The sequence below is a fragment of the Dermochelys coriacea genome, chromosome 20, assembly GCF_009764565.3.
Source record: "Dermochelys coriacea isolate rDerCor1 chromosome 20, rDerCor1.pri.v4, whole genome shotgun sequence".
In the NCBI taxonomy this organism is placed as follows: Eukaryota; Metazoa; Chordata; order Testudines; family Dermochelyidae; genus Dermochelys; species Dermochelys coriacea.
This window is the reverse complement of record NC_050087.2, coordinates 6,923,472-6,935,279: the sequence shown is the minus strand read 5'-3', so window position 1 is coordinate 6,935,279 and position 11,808 is coordinate 6,923,472. Positions and strand designations below refer to the sequence as shown.

The 11,808-nt window shown below is 58.6% G+C and overlaps 1 long non-coding RNA gene across 1 annotated transcript; it reads left to right on the top strand.

The window, feature by feature from the left end:
- The first annotated feature begins 4,095 nt into the window (after positions 1-4,095).
- LOC122458321 lies at positions 4,096-11,577 on the top strand. Its single transcript, XR_006278317.1, has 2 exons — positions 4,096-4,591; positions 10,016-11,577. It is a non-coding gene; the product is annotated as an uncharacterized LOC122458321 (long non-coding RNA).
- The last annotated feature ends 231 nt before the right edge of the window (positions 11,578-11,808 follow it).

Below are 11,808 nucleotides of genomic sequence, written 5' to 3'. Positions count from 1 at the left end.
CGCCAGAGCATACAGCTAGCCCGAGAGGGGGCACCCTTGCCGTACTCCCCGCCCGAAGCTGACCGGCTCTCAGGGTCCAGTTGAGCCTGACTAGACACTCCGCGTTGGCGTACAGCACCTGGAGAAAGCCCACAAACTGGGGCCCGAAGACAAATGCCTGCAGGATGCCCAGGAAATACCCGTGGTCCACCCTGTCAAACGCCTTCTCCTGGTCCAGGGACAGGAGGGCGAACGACAGACCATCCCTACGCCCCAGCTCCAAGAGGTCCCAGACCAAATACAAGTTGTCAAAGATGGTCTGGCCTGGGATGGTGTAGGTCTTGTTGGGATGAACCACGTCCACCAGCACAGACCCCAGCCGCAGCGAGATGGCCTTCGCTACGACCTTGTAGTCCGTGCTGAGGAGCGAGACGGGACGCCAATTCTGTAAATCGCAGAGGTCCCCTTTCTTCGGCAATAAGGCGACCACAGCTCGCCTGCACAAGAGAGGGAGGACCCCGCTTTGCAAGGACTCAGCCCAGTTGCTGACAAGGTCCGGGCTGAGGACATCCCAGAACACGCGGTAGAACTCCACGGTCAGCCCGTCCATGCCCGGAGATTTATTAATGGGTATGCGACGGAGGGCTTCCGAGAGCTTGGCCAGAGAGAGAGTGGCAGCTCCAGCCAGTCTCGGTGGCCCGCACTGACCGTCAGGAGTTTGGTCCAGAGCACCCTGCGGGCATCGGCTTCGGTCGGATCCGGGGAGAAAAGGTTAGCATAGAAGGCCATGGCCCTTCCACGCATCTCCTCCGGATCCATGAGTGGGGTCCCATCCTCTGCCAGGAGGCAGCTGACGTGCTTTTTGGCCCCCCTCCTTTTCTCCAGGGCATAGAAGAAGCGGGAGCCGCGATCCATCTCCCGAAGGAGGCGGATGCGGGATCGAACAAAAGTGCCCCGGGCTCGATGGTCCTCCAGGACCTGGAGCTCCTCCTGCTTCTCCCGGTACGCTGCGCAGAGGGGTGGATCCTCGGGGCCTGAGGCGAGACGCCTCTCTAGCTCTAAAACCTCCTGCTCCAACTGCCCTATCACCGCATCCCTCCGCCTGGTGGCGCCCCGGGTGTAATCGCGGCAGAAGAGCCATGCATGCACCTTCCTCACATCCCACCACCGCCTCGCCGAGGTGGCACGCCACTGTCCCCGCCAGGCCAGCCAGAGCTCCCGGAAGGACGCCATGAAGCCCACATCCTCCAGCAAGCTGTGATTAAAATGCCAATAGGCCGGCCCCGGCCTCTCCGAACTGAGAGAGGCTGCCACGGTCACCAAGTGGTGATCCAAGAACAGGGCCAGCTGGATGCTGGAGGCGTAGGCTCGTGCGAGATGGAAACGCGAGATATAAATGCAGTCCAAACCGGGAGTGGCACGACCAATCCCCCTCCACCCGGACATAAGTAAAGGTATCATCGTCGTCTGGGTGGTGGTCGTGCCAGACATCCACCAGGGAGTGAGGATCCACGATCTCCCTGAGGATGCCCGCAGCTGCCTGGGATGTCTCGACTCCTGAACTGTCCCGGTCCTCGAGGGTGGTGCTGAAGTCCCCGCCCAGGACCAGGCGCTCATGAGGATCCAGAGTGCCAAGAAAGGCCGACGCCTGCCGATAGAAACGCACTCGTTCCGGGCCCGCGTTTGGGGCGTAAACGTTGACCAGGTTTAATCTCAGCCCCTCCCGGACATGCAACAGGCGACCCGGCATGACCTCGGCTACCCCCAGCACCTCGGGCCGTAGCTCGGGGGGAGAACAGGGTGGCCACCCCAGCTGAACAGGTGCTGAGGTGGCTAAAGTAAACCTCGTCCCCCCACTCCAGCCGCCAGCTAGCCTCGATGGCTGGAGCCGTGTTGACCTCCGTCCCGCCCTTTCTGCCCAACGTTGGCCTGTTGCCTGCCCTCTCCACCCTGGGGAAACCCACCTCCATCATCAGCCCTCTCCCGCTGGGCTGCAAGGACCCCGCCCTCCGCCACGTTCTGTCCTTCCGCTGGCAGGTGCAGATTCAAGTGCCGCCGGCGACGCATGGCGGGGTGGCGCTTGAGGAGTCCTTCTTGGTGCCCTATCAGGGGGCCCATTACCGGGTCCATTATTCAACAGGGGAGGCCCAGTGCTTTCTCTGCCGGGCAACGGGGCACGTCCGGAGGGACTGGCCCCTGGCCCGGCCCGGAGGAGCATCCGGGACCCCTGAGACCCAGGAGGGCACTGGCCCTGTCACTGCCGGCAACCCTGGCAGCCCGGCTGCCACTACCGCTGCCCCTCCTCCTGTGGAGGAGAGGGTGGCAAGACTTCTGCCAGCTGAGGGAGAGGGCCCGCCCCAGGGGGAGGTTTCCCTTCCTCCTGTTGTCCTGTTCTCGCTGTCCCGAGCCCCAAAATGATCGCCCTTGCCCTTGGCCCTGCCCCTGCTGACTGACCCTCCACCTCCACTTTGGAGGGCTGGGTGCTCGCCGGTGGAAGTGTGGCGCCCGTAAATCACGGGCTCGATCCCTCCCCTCTGACGAGGAGGGAGAGGAGGCCCCCGAAAAATGCTGCGGGGGGCTGACGCTGTTACATAGAATCATAGAATCATAGAATATCAGGGTTGGAAGGGACCTCAGGAGGTCATCTAGTCCAACCCCCTGCTCAAAGCAGGACCAATCCCCAATTTTTGCCCTAGATTCCTAAATGGCCCCCTCAAGGATTGAGCTCACAACCCTGGGTTTAGCAGGCCAATGCTCAAACCAATGAGCTATCCCTCCCCCTACATCTTCTGCCGTGCCTCCGGATGGAGCTCAGCAGGAGACGCTGGCTATAGCAGCCATGGCAGCAGACGGAGATGCCACTGCCGCCCTTGTTGAGTCCCCTCCCGAGGAGGCCTCTGTAGGAGTTCTCCTGGCCCCTTTGCCATCTGTGCCCCCCCGCCGCTGTTGATAGCGGGGCTATTACTGCCCCGGTTCCTGGCGGGGAGGACTCTGGGGTCGCAGGGACTGACTTTACTTCCATATTTGAGGAGATTGAGGCCCTGGATCTGACCCCGGTCACCCAGGGGGAGTACGACGACCCCCCCCACCACCAGCGGGCTTCGATCTGGGCGGTGGCTCAGTTCCACTGCCCCCTCCTCCTTCTCCCTGCCCCTCACTCCCAGTTGTAGCCCCTGCTCTGGTCCTGGGGGTGGCCCTGGCTCTCCCTATTTGCCCAGCCGTGGATGGCACCTCACCTGAGGCTGCCGAGCCCCCAGAGGCGATGGCTGATGCCGAGCAGTTGGGTCCTGAGCCTGTGGGCATGCCCTCTACCACCCGGATGGAGCGGTTGGCTTCCCCTCCGGAGGGGGGCCCCACTGAAGTATCCATAGTGCCTGACGCCATGGCTGTGTGCGACGTGTTTCTCACAGCTCCCGTGCCTGGCGTCAGTGAAGGCCCCTCTCTAACCCCTGTCCCGTTGTCCCCCAATCCTGGCCGAGAGGAACCGCACCCCGATAGCCGGAGATCATGAACTCATCAGTGTCCCCACTCCTGTTCCTACCCCTGCTCCCGGCCCCTCTCCTGCCCCGGTCCCAATGTTAGCCCTTGTCCCTGCTCCCGCCCCTTCTTCCGTCCTTGCCCCTGGCCCTGTCTCTGCCCCCACCCCGATCCTATTTCTGTCCCCAGTGAGTCGCTCGCCCCCTTCCCCACCACCGTCCATCTTATTGCCGCCCCTGAGGTTGTCTCGTTTCCTCTATCTACGGACAATTCAAGGGGTGACAACAGTGGTGGAGGGGTCCTCACTTCTCCTCCCTCCAGAGGGGTGGGCAGGCTGGAAGGCCCCCCCTCCCCACAGCAGTGGCCATCCAGGGAGGGAGGCAGAGCTCCAGCCAGCAGGGCAGCCCGAGCAGACTGACCTCTCCCTCCTGTAATATTGGGGGCGGGGGGATCACCTGCTTCTGCCCCTGCCCTGAAGGGCTTGAAATCAGCCCGGGCAGAAGCTGCGAGAGGGCTGCTCCTAGGGAAAGCAGCTCGCCTCAGCTGATTGGGGAAACAGCCCCAGCTGTGGCCACACCCCAATCAGGGCCCAGCTGGCCTTTATAAGAGGGCAGTGGGCCAGGAGGACACAGTCTGTCCTGAGATGTTGAGATGCCTGACTGCTAGGAGCTGAGCAGGCTACCTAAAGTGGAGCAGGGCTGGGGAAAGGCTAGAGGAGCTGGGGAGCTCCAGCCTGAGAAACCCCCAGGCTGCAGGCCTTGATGAAGCCCTAGGAAAAGGGTACTGGTGTTGCAGAGGGCAGCCCAAGGGTAGGCAGAAGCAGCAGGTCTAGACCCTCCTTGCCAATGATATGGGGCAATTATACTGCAGTCTGCCCCAGGGAGCAGGTGTTAGAGGGTGATTGTCAGTTGCCAAGACTGAGGTGAGGTGGGGATAGAGGGTAAGAGTTCCCTGGGGGGCAGGGAGACCCAGATCTGTAGGGGTACTGCCAGGGGGCAGCACCCCAGTGTGAAAGGGGCACTGGGGTCTGGGAGGGACACAGGGGCCAGCGGCAAGTGGGACACCAGCCTGTGGAGGGCACTCTGGAGGCTGGAAACACTAATTCCCTGGATGACCAGCAGGAGGTGCTGCAGGGGTAAGTCCTGCCCCATCGCAAAGCTGAACTCCATCACATTCCCCCCTTCTTGGTTCAGCTTGTAGCATGGGGCTGGCCATGCACCTTCTCCCCCTCAGAAAGGGGAGCGAGATTATAGAGAGTGGCACTGCACAACTGTGAGAGGCTGGGGCAGTTGGGAGACCTGGGCTCTCTTCCCTGTTCTGTTACTGACTGAGCTTGGGCAGGTAACGTCTCTGCTCTGTGCCCAGGGGCAGCTGGTATAACAGAGCAGCTGCCAGACCCTGGGTTTTGAGGGGAAGTTTTTGATTTATTCCAGGTTCCAGGAGAGTGCTGAGGAAGAGGTATGTGCTATTCAGCTTTGTGGGTTCATCCATAATCTCCCTGGACTCCAGAGAGATTACTGATGAACCCAGGAAGTTGAGTAACAAATACCACCTCCTCAGCTGCCCCAGAACCTGCATGGGGCATATCAAATGCTTCTTGCAGGGGAAGCCAAAGTGGGGGCACTCAGGACTCCTCTGGGGGGGGCAAGTCTCAGGGCTCCAGCCACGGAGGGGGGCAGCACGGGTAGAAGGGTTGGGGCTGGGGCTAGCCTGCTGCCCATGTCTATACCTTAATTTCCCTTTTAGCCTGGACTATGTACAAAGTAGTGCCAATTCAGCCCAAGGCGTGCCACTGAACCAGTGCCACTTGGCATGTGGACCTCTTTACCTCAGGTCAGCTATGACTTAGACTGGTCTAGCTTCTACCTGTACATTACCCAACATCCACAACCCCAAAGCTGCACCAGTTTAGCCATCTTTTACCTTCTTATGTGGTGCTTCCCCATCTTTAGAGTATTTATCCTCACAGCCCAGCCCTGCCTCACAGGGGGTTATCAGCCCATTGCATAGATGGAGCACTGAGGCACAGAGAAAAGAAGCAATTTGCTCGATCAATAGCAGAGCAGGGATCTAAACCCAGGTCCCTGCCTAGCACCCTAACCACTGGGCCATCCTAAGTATCATCTCTCCCTTTAGTTAAACCAGTGCAGCATCTGTGTGTAGCTAGAGGATAGATCCAACCAGGGAATCATCCCCAAGGAATGGCCGCAAGCCCCGTCATTTGGTACCACAGAACTGCCTTGGGCAGAACCCAAGATCTTTGCCTTGCAAGGATCAGTCCTGAGCTAGGCTGGGAGAGGGTTAACAGGGTTTCTCCTTCTCTAGCTTCTGTTCTTCTGTCAGCCCCTGGCTTGGTGCTTCAGGCGACTGCAAGCTGCTGCAGGGGGGCTTCTCACCAGGGTGTGTCTGGACTGGGCAGGACTCTGAAGCAGGGACAGCAAAACCCCAGAGTCCCATGGCTCTCAAAGGGGTGGAGTTTCCACCCTGCCCCTCCCACATGGGCTCAGAGTAGGGATTCTCACCAGGAGAAAGAGCAACACCCCCCCCCAAGTAACCTCCTCTTCCCCCCCCCCCCCAATAACCCTGTGCAAGGGGCATACAGCAGGCAGGACTGGGCCCAGCCTGATGCCAGCAGCACCAGGCCACCCCAGCAGAGCCCAGGGAGGGGCTTCTGGGCCATTCCAGCCAGTGCCCATTTTGGGAGATTCTCCCCTTCTTTCCTTCCATCCCCACCCAGGTCAGCAAGGGGAGGGACAGGGTGAGAGCAACAGCCAGAGTCAGGCAGGCAGGTCTGGCCAAGATTCAACCTCCACAGCTCTGCTGATGCCCCTCAGTGCTGACCCCAAGCCTCCTACTACCCCAGTCCTGGCCTCCCAACCCCCCCAGAGCTCTGCAGTGCCCCTCAATCCCGACCTGCAATCCTCCCTGCTCTCTGAGCCCTGGGCTCCCTGAATCGCCTGCTACACTGCACCAGGCCAAGATGTTTGTGGTTGCAGCCAGATCTTGGCAAAAGATTCCCAGCCTCGACGGAAAGACCCCAAAGCCTGGTTCACACCCAAAGTGGATTTAAACCACGGTTGTGGTTTGAATCTGATTTCATCTGACTAGAGCCAAACCTGTTACCTGGGGACACTGACCTGGGTGTCAGCCTGGTTCATATCAGCTTAGCTCCCACTGGTAATTTTCCAGGCGGCGGCTAACCCAACGCCACCAGCTTTAAACCTATAGGAGGGCCATGGGGTTTAGATTCATGGATCTGGAGACCAGCAGGGGAGCATCCACTCGGGCCTCACGTCAGTGTCAAAACTGGGGTTCACTGAACTGGTTTTTGAAGCAATTTTCATTCAATGGAACATCTGGTCCAAGTGATGGAGAATCCAGCACCTCCATGGGTGCTGCCCTTCCATCTGCATCTCATTTCCATTGGGAACCTGCAGCTCCCAGCCCCTGGGATCCTGCCCTGCCTTTGTCTGATGGTTGAAAAGGCCCCTGAAGCAGCCGATTTCTCTGCTCACGCCGGGACTTACAGACCACGTGCCACCCAGTGGCCCCTAGGAGAGACCCTCATCTCTGCCTAATAAACTCTAGCAAGGGCTTTGGGTGCTGGAGAAATACAGGCAGGATCTTGGCTAACAGCCCCAGGGAGGTGCCTGGTGGCAGGAGGCTATGCCAATGGTTTAGTGGCATTTAAGTGACTTCTGGCCTGAGGCTCTGTACTCCCAGCCATAGGCCACCAGGTGGCAGTAGGTTGTGCCGTTTTTGCCTTCCCAGGCCTTGGGTGCTCAGTTGTTCAGCTTCAGGTATCATGGCATAGCACAGGCACCAATCCACAGGTCTGCGGGCTGGATCTGGGGGTGGGGGGAGCAGTAATTGCTGCTACGCCTAATGCCCAGGCAGGGCATGGGGAGGAGGCACAGCACCGGTGCTGCTCCAGTCCATTGGGACAAAGCTATGAACCGCGGGGCTGTTGGGGGCAGCGGGGCACTGGCCCTTTGGGGCTCCGCCCTGCGGGATGCTGAGCTCTGTGCGCTCCTGTCCTTGCAGGGCGAGATGGCCCTGGGGCAGAGAGGGTCAAGGATGGGGGAGGAAGAGGAGCCAGATTGGGGTGGGGGGCTGAGTGCATGGGCCCGGTGGATCTGGCAATGATGGAGTATAGGGGCCCCAGGGTTGGGGCCGGCTCATGGGATTGGGGGAGAGCCAGTTGGACTGTATTGAACGGGGGGTGGATCTAGGAGGCAGCTGTGGAACTGGGAGGGGAGGGGAGACTTTACCTGCAAACTATCAGTGCAGTGAATGGCACCAGCCCAGCCTGGAGGCCAGTGGGAAATCATTAGCTCCCCTTTGTAAGGTGCTCTGAGATCCCCGATGGATGGGCTGAGCACTGATCCCTCAGGCAAGGGGCAGCTCCAGAGGGGTCCTTCCAACAGGCCTAGGAGAAGGCAGAGCCCAGCATGGAGAGAGCTTGTGTCTGTTTGGGCCAATTTCAGGCTGGAGCTAAGGGTTTGTTCAAATGAGCCAGCCCAGCAGATCAGGGTTCTGGTTCTAACTCAGATCTCACCCACCCTGAGAATTTAAAGAACATGGATTCAAGTCCATCAGCTGACACACTGAGGGTCCAGAGCCTGGGAGAGCACCAGTAGCACTGCAGCCTGCCCAGGGATGGCTTAGTAATCTGGCTCTAGGGCTAGGACACCCTCCCCTCCTTGGCATTATGGGTTTGAATCCCAGCTCTGTTTTTCCTGATCCCAGACAGCTTGGTGCATGTGATGTCTGAGATCTCAATGCCCTCCTCATTCTCCATCCCTGACTCCTCGCGTTTCCCCAGAGGTGGCTGCACTTCAGCTCTCAACTTCAGCATGCCAGGGGCTCTTGGGACCTTAGAAATTGTTCAAGCCCCACGGCAGACCCTGGGCGGAGCTGACATCAGTCATGGAGAGTGCGTGGTTAGCAGGCAGGGTTAGGGGGAGGCCGTGGCTGGCTGATAAGCCGGGTTGGAACAATGATATATGGCCCCGCTGATAAGAAGCGCTGTCCTTAATTGGCCTCGATTGCCTGTATCATCGCTTCACAAGATGAGTGTTGCTGTGTTTTTACACAGCATTGTAACACGCTGTCTGCTCCAGGCCAGGCTCCCTTAAATCAACTCAAAAATGCCTGCACGGGCTAGCGGCTGTCACACTCTGGCCAGCGGAGCTGGGGGGTGCCAGGGGTTAAGGCATCACACCCACTGCTACCCCCGCCCCCCAGCACTGATAGGACTGGGACCCTCTCTGGAGCCTCCAAAGGTCCCTTCCTCAGAGAGGGGAAGTGAGATCCTAGAGTACATTTGTGGTAGGGCTGGGAATAGAACTCAGCAGGTCTGATTCACAGCCCCCTGTTCTAGCTACGCACCAGTCAGCGCCGGGAATAGAACTGAGGCGTCCTGATTCCAGTCCCCTGGTCTAAGTACACTCCTGTCAGTGCCAAGAATAGAACCCAGGAGTTCTGGCGCCCATCCCATTCTAGCCATGCTCCTGTCAGCACCGGGAGTCCTAATCCCAACCCCCCATTCTCACCACGCTCCCTATCAGCACTAGGAATAGAACCCCGGAGTCCTGGCTCCCAATTCCCGTTCTCACCACATTCCCTGTCAGCACTAGGAATAGAACCCAGGAGTCCTGGCCCCCAATCCCCTGTTCTCACCATGCTCCCTGTCAGCGCTAGGAATAAAACCCAGGAGTCCTGGCTCCCAATCCCTGTTCTCGCCACGTTCCCTGTCAGCACTAGGAATAGAACCCAGGAGTCCTGGCCCCCAATCCCCTGTTCTCAGCACGCTCCTGTCAGCGCTAGGAATAGAACCCAGGAGTCCTGGCCCCCAATCCCCTGTTCTCACCACGCTCCTGTCAGCGCTAGGAATAGAACCCAGGAGTCCTGGCCCCCAATCCCCTGTTCTCACCACTCTCCCTACTAGTGCCTCTAAGGTCAGGCATCACAGTTACGCAGGTGCTAAAATAACAAGGAGTCCTTGTGGGACTTTAGAGACTAACAAATTTATTTGAGCATAAGCTTTTGTGAACTACAGCTTACTTCATCAGATGCAGTAAGCTGTAGCTCACGAAAGCTTCTGCTCAAATAAATTTGTTAGTCTCTAAGGTGCCACAAGTCCTCCTTTTCTTTTTATCTAATGAGAGAAATCAATTAACAACAGGACCCCAAGGGAATAGAAATAACTTCTGAAGTGGTAAGAGAGAGGCTCGTTACAGACAGTTGACAAGAAGGTATGAGTAACACTAGGGGGAAATTTGTATTGGGGAAATTAAGTTTAGGTTTTGTAATGACAGGTGCTAAAAAACCCCACCCCAAAGTTTAAACCATCAATCGAAGTTCACTTTGCCTTTGCTTGAAGCAGACTTTGCTTTCTCTGGCCACGATCCAGTCAGCGGCCCACTTTACCATAAACTGTCACGGTTGGGGATGAGTCCGGGAGTTTCTAATGTGACAGACCACCAGGGCCTCATTACGGCTTCCCCCCGCCTCCCCGGATGCCTCTAACTGCCCAACCTGGCTGCTTCTCTTGCAGGTCACCTGTCCAAGAGGTGGGTTTCGGGCAGCTGTGGTGCCAGACTACAAACTACTCATCCCTCCTGGCGAAAGGGCAGGACCATAGGTGCAAGAGTCAAGTACGTCCTACATGAGCCAGCAGCACGGCCAGCATCCTGTGTTCAAAATTGTGAGACTGGGGTAAAAGGTCAGGAGACTGGCATAAGAATCACGAGACTGGCTTTAACATGGGGAGATGGGTGTAAAAATGATGCAACTGGCATGTAAAGATTGGCCTGGAAGTCATGAGATCGTTGTAAAATCGTGAGGTTTGAAAATATCATGGGGTTTTCTTGGCTCCCTGGTTTCTGAGCCTTTCTGGGTCCCGTTACTCCCATTTTCTGCCCTTTCGTGATTTCAATAACAGCTGAGGTTTGCCTGTCACCCGTGACTCCAGAAGCTGGTGCCTGATGGAACAAAGTCACATCGAATCTCATGATACACTTGGGATCGCTGGAACGCTGCGGCCAAGGAAGGAGGAGCTGGCAGCCCTGGGATCACAGCTCCTTTCTGCTTTTCTTTACCAGTCACCTACACAGTGCTTTGCAAAATCCGGGAGGAGGATCTCACCATCCGCAATACATGAGACTCCCCTCTCCCTGGGCTCAGCCTGCTGGGGGTGGGGGCTACGGTCCCTGTTCAGCCCCACCTCTTGTCTGGCTTGAGGACCGGGTCCTCCCAGTGTAATGGTCTCTTGCAGGAGGCTAAATCTGAGCTGTCTGCATGGTCCATGCTGTGGGGAGGGATGACCCCTCCTCCCCAAAAGCAACATGCAGGAGCCCAGGTGCACATGTGTAGCAGAGATGTCTGGCTCATCTGCTTAATTAGCAGTTCATTGACTGTGGCGGGGGGGGGGGGGGGAGGGTGCGGGGGAGGTGCACCGGGCATCACTCTTCCTGAAGAGCAGCTTGGGGAGCCAGCAGCTCGCCCTGTTTGGATCAGGGCCGGGGCGAGGATCTGATCCCCCGCCCAGTGCCTAGGGAGAGGGTGGGCATCGGCTGGAGGGGGGGTCTCAGGAGAGCACTGGGCCCCATGTGCTGCGTAGCTGACTCAGTGACCCACAACCATGGAGTCGGCGGGGGTGGGGGTCGCGAGAGACGGTGCCCAATAAGCCGCCCTGAAGATGGGCCCCAGCCCCGGATCTGGACCCAAACTGCCCCATCCTTGAGGGCTTCCAGCTCTGGTCTGTTTGAAGGAGGGGCCCTGAGCTGCCGTCTGCGCTAGGGGGAGGCGCCGGGTGAGCGGCGCTGGAGGCTGGCGCCTTCTCTCCATCTACAGAACAGGGCCAGTACCGCCAGTGCCAAAGCACTCTCCCCCTGCGATGCCAGGGGGACCTCCCATGCCCAAGGGGACATGAGAGTGGCTCAGGCTCCATGTCTCAGCCCGTCCTTGGCAGCTGCCCATGTGGTGCCTTTTGGGAGGTGGAAACATGGGCACTAGGTGCTGGGCTGAGACCCCCTGACTCATTACACACCACGGTGGAAGGGGTGGTTAAATGCAAAGGCTGCCAATCCCTGAGGGTCACGTGGCTCCCAGTCCCCCCCATGGCATATGGCGAAGTCGGCCATCCAGTCCATGGCTCCGCCGGCCAGGATCTAGGGCTCCCCCTGCGGCAGCACCTGGTCATAGCTGGGGAGAACCCCAGGGTCTGTCAGCGTCCAGCAGCCTCAGTTACGAACCCTCTTTCTGCCCATCAAGGCCCAGCCCAGCCATCCTCTGCCACAAGGAGGGCTGCAGGTCATGGGCCCATCACCCACCCCGACCCCTCTCCAT